This window comes from Conger conger, chromosome 1 (genome assembly GCF_963514075.1).
Source record: "Conger conger chromosome 1, fConCon1.1, whole genome shotgun sequence".
Classification (NCBI taxonomy): domain Eukaryota; kingdom Metazoa; phylum Chordata; class Actinopteri; order Anguilliformes; family Congridae; genus Conger; species Conger conger.
In genome coordinates this window covers 96309873-96314872 of record NC_083760.1, presented here as the reverse complement: position 1 = coordinate 96314872, position 5000 = coordinate 96309873, and positions in this window count along the sequence as shown.

Below are 5000 nucleotides of genomic sequence, written 5' to 3'. Positions count from 1 at the left end.
ATTTGTTTATCTTTCATTGAGTTCATGTAAGAAGCAGTTAAAGATAATACTGTAATGCCTCTATAACCATATGATGAATAACAGTTTGATCACAGTTAATAGTTTTTACACCTACTCACTCACATGGTATTTACTGCACTGTCCTTAGTCTGTCACGTGTTCATCACACCAATGCCAGCTCTGTTTTGTGTTGATGGAAGCTGGTAGAAAATAAAGAATGGAACTGTAGTGATGGTGTTGAGTCTCATTGTGGGTGGAGAGAGTGATGGTGTTGATCTCATTGTGGGTGGAGAGAGTGATGGTGTTGAGTCTCATTGTGGGTGGAGAGAGTGATGGTGTTGATCTCATTGTGGGTGGAGAGAGTGATGGTGTTGAGTCTCATTGTGGGTGGAGAGAGTGATGGTGTTGAGTCTCATTGTGGGTGGAGAGAGTGATGGTGTTGATCTCATTGTGGGTGGAGAGAGTGATGGTGTTGAGTCTCATTGTGGGTGGAGAGAGTGATGGTGTTGAGTCTCATTGTGGGTGGAGAGAGTGATGGTGTTGATCTCATTGTGGGGGGAGAGAGTGATGGTGTTGATCTCATTGTGGGTGGAGAGAGTGATGGTGTTGATCTCATTGTGGGTGGAGAGAGTGATGGTGTTGAGTCTCATTGTGGGTGGAGAGAGTGATGGTGTTGAGTCTCATTGTGGGTGGAGAGAGTGATGGTGTTGAGTCTCATTGTGGGTGGAGAGAGTGATGGTGTTGATCTCATTGTGGGTGGAGAGAGTGATGGTGTTGAGTCTCATTGTGGGTGGAGAGAGTGATGGTGTTGAGTCTCATTGTGGGTGGAGAGAGTGATGGTGTTGAGTCTCATTGTGGGTGGAGAGAGTGATGGTGTTGATCTCATTGTGGGTGGAGAGAGTGATGGTGTTGAGTCTCATTGTGGGTGGAGAGAGTGATGGTGTTGATCTCATTGTGGGTGGAGAGAGTGATGGTGTTGAGTCTCATTGTGGGTGGAGAGAGTGATGGTGTTGAGTCTCATTGTGGGTGGAGAGAGTGATGGTGTTGAGTCTCATTGTGGGTGGAGAGAGTGATGGTGTTGAGTCTCATTGTGGGTGGAGAGAGTGATGGTGTTGAGTCTCATTGTGGGTGGAGAGAGTGATGGTGTTGAGTCTCATTGTGGGTGGAGAGAGTGATGGTGTTGAGTCTCATTGTGGGTGGAGAGAGTGATGGTGTTGATCTCATTGTGGGTGGAGAGTGATGGTGTTGATCTCATTGTGCGTGGAGAGAGTGATGGTGTTGAGTCTCATTGTGGGTGGAGAGAGTGATGGTGTTGAGTCTCATTGTGGGTGGAGAGAGTGATGGTGTTGATCTCATTGTGGGTGGAGAGAGTGATGGTGTTGATCTCATTGTGGGTGGAGAGAGTGATGGTGTTGAGTCTCATTGTGGGTGGAGAGAGTGATGGTGTTGAGTCTCATTGTGGGTGGAGAGAGTGATGGTGTTGAGTCTCATTGTGGGTGGAGAGAGTGATGGTGTTGAGTCTCATTGTGGGGGGAGAGAGTGATGGTGTTGAGTCTCATTGTGGGTGGAGAGAGTGATGGTGTTGAGTCTCATTGTGGGTGGAGAGAGTGATGGTGTTGAGTCTCATTGTGGGTGGAGAGAGTGATGGTGTTGAGTCTCATTGTGGGTGGAGAGAGTGATGGTGTTGATCTCATTGTGGGGGGAGAGAGTGATGGTGTTGATCTCATTGTGGGTGGAGAGAGTGATGGTGTTGATCTCATTGTGGGTGGAGAGAGTGATGGTGTTGAGTCTCATTGTGGGTGGAGAGAGTGATGGTGTTGAGTCTCATTGTGGGTGGAGAGAGTGATGGTGTTGAGTCTCATTGTGGGTGGAGAGAGTGATGGTGTTGATCTCATTGTGGGTGGAGAGAGTGATGGTGTTGAGTCTCATTGTGGGTGGAGAGAGTGATGGTGTTGAGTCTCATTGTGGGTGGAGAGAGTGATGGTGTTGAGTCTCATTGTGGGTGGAGAGAGTGATGGTGTTGATCTCATTGTGGGTGGAGAGAGTGATGGTGTTGAGTCTCATTGTGGGTGGAGAGAGTGATGGTGTTGATCTCATTGTGGGTGGAGAGAGTGATGGTGTTGAGTCTCATTGTGGGTGGAGAGAGTGATGGTGTTGAGTCTCATTGTGGGTGGAGAGAGTGATGGTGTTGAGTCTCATTGTGGGTGGAGAGAGTGATGGTGTTGAGTCTCATTGTGGGGGGAGAGAGTGATGGTGTTGAGTCTCATTGTGGGTGGAGAGAGTGATGGTGTTGAGTCTCATTGTGGGTGGAGAGAGTGATGGTGTTGAGTCTCATTGTGGGTGGAGAGAGTGATGGTGTTGAGTCTCATTGTGGGTGGAGAGAGTGATGGTGTTGATCTCATTGTGGGGGGAGAGAGTGATGGTGTTGATCTCATTGTGGGTGGAGAGAGTGATGGTGTTGATCTCATTGTGGGTGGAGAGAGTGATGGTGTTGAGTCTCATTGTGGGTGGAGAGAGTGATGGTGTTGAGTCTCATTGTGGGTGGAGAGAGTGATGGTGTTGAGTCTCATTGTGGGTGGAGAGAGTGATGGTGTTGATCTCATTGTGGGTGGAGAGAGTGATGGTGTTGAGTCTCATTGTGGGTGGAGAGAGTGATGGTGTTGAGTCTCATTGTGGGTGGAGAGAGTGATGGTGTTGAGTCTCATTGTGGGTGGAGAGAGTGATGGTGTTGATCTCATTGTGGGTGGAGAGAGTGATGGTGTTGAGTCTCATTGTGGGTGGAGAGAGTGATGGTGTTGATCTCATTGTGGGTGGAGAGAGTGATGGTGTTGAGTCTCATTGTGGGTGGAGAGAGTGATGGTGTTGAGTCTCATTGTGGGTGGAGAGAGTGATGGTGTTGAGTCTCATTGTGGGTGGAGAGAGTGATGGTGTTGAGTCTCATTGTGGGTGGAGAGAGTGATGGTGTTGAGTCTCATTGTGGGTGGAGAGAGTGATGGTGTTGAGTCTCATTGTGGGTGGAGAGAGTGATGGTGTTGATCTCATTGTGGGTGGAGAGTGATGGTGTTGATCTCATTGTGGGTGGAGAGAGTGATGGTGTTGAGTCTCATTGTGGGTGGAGAGAGTGATGGTGTTGAGTCTCATTGTGGGTGGAGAGAGTGATGGTGTTGATCTCATTGTGGGTGGAGAGAGTGATGGTGTTGATCTCATTGTGGGTGGAGAGAGTGATGGTGTTGAGTCTCATTGTGGGTGGAGAGAGTGATGGTGTTGAGTCTCATTGTGGGTGGAGAGAGTGATGGTGTTGAGTCTCATTGTGGGTGGAGAGAGTGATGGTGTTGAGTCTCATTGTGGGGGGAGAGAGTGATGGTGTTGAGTCTCATTGTGGGTGGAGAGAGTGATGGTGTTGAGTCTCATTGTGGGTGGAGAGAGTGATGGTGTTGAGTCTCATTGTGGGTGGAGAGAGTGATGGTGTTGATCTCATTGTGGGTGGAGAGAGTGATGGTGTTGAGTCTCATTGTGGGTGGAGAGAGTGATGGTGTTGATCTCATTGTGGGTGGAGAGAGTGATGGTGTTGAGTCTCATTGTGGGTGGAGAGAGTGATGGTGTTGATCTCATTGTGGGTGGAGAGAGTGATGGTGTTGAGTCTCATTGTGGGTGGAGAGAGTGATGGTGTTGAGTCTCATTGTGGGTGGAGAGAGTGATGGTGTTGATCTCATTGTGGGTGGAGAGAGTGATGGTGTTGAGTCTCATTGTGGGTGGAGAGAGTGATGGTGTTGATCTCATTGTGGGTGGAGAGAGTGATGGTGTTGATCTCATTGTGGGTGGAGAGAGTGATGGTGTTGAGTCTCATTGTGGGTGGAGAGAGTGATGGTGTTGATCTCATTGTGGGTGGAGAGAGTGATGGTGTTGATCTCATTGTGGGTGGAGAGAGTGATGGTGTTGATCTTATTGTGGGTGGAGAGAGTGATGGTGTTGAGTCTCATTGTGGGTGGAGAGAGTGATGGTGTTGATCTCATTGTGGGTGGAGAGAGTGATGGTGTTGAGTCTCATTGTGGGTGGAGAGAGTGATGGTGTTGAGTCTCATTGTGGGTGGAGAGAGTGATGGTGTTGAGTCTCATTGTGGGTGGAGAGAGTGATGGTGTTGAGTCTCATTGTGGGTGGAGAGAGTGATGGTGTTGATCTCATTGTGGGTGGAGAGAGTGATGGTGTTGAGTCTCATTGTGGGTGGAGAGAGTGATGGTGTTGAGTCTCATTGTGGGTGGAGAGAGTGATGGTGTTGATCTCATTGTGGGTGGAGAGAGTGATGGTGTTGATCTCATTGTGGGTGGAGAGAGTGATGGTGTTGAGTCTCATTGTGGGTGGAGAGAGTGATGGTGTTGAGTCTCATTGTGGGTGGAGAGAGTGATGGTGTTGATCTCATTGTGGGTGGAGAGAGTGATGGTGTTGATCTCATTGTGGGGGGAGAGAGTGATGGTGTTGAGTCTCATTGTGGGTGGAGAGAGTGATGGTGTTGAGTCTCATTGTGGGTGGAGAGAGTGATGGTGTTGATCTCATTGTGGGTGGAGAGAGTGATGGTGTTGAGTCTCATTGTGGGTGGAGAGAGTGATGGTGTTGAGTCTCATTGTGGGTGGAGAGAGTGATGGTGTTGAGTCTCATTGTGGGTGGAGAGAGTGATGGTGTTGATCTCATTGTGGGTGGAGAGAGTGATGGTGTTGAGTCTCATTGTGGGTGGAGAGAGTGATGGTGTTGAGTCTCATTGTGGGTGGAGAGAGTGATGGTGTTGAGTCTCATTGTGGGTGGAGAGAGTGATGGTGTTGATCTCATTGTGGGTGGAGAGAGTGATGGTGTTGATCTCATTGTGGGTGGAGAGAGTGATGGTGTTGAGTCTCATTGTGGGTGGAGAGTGATGGTGTTGAGTCTCATTGTGGGTGGAGAGAGTGATGGTGTTGATCTCATTGTGGGTGGAGAGAGTGATGGTGTTGAGTCTCATTGTGGGTGGAGAG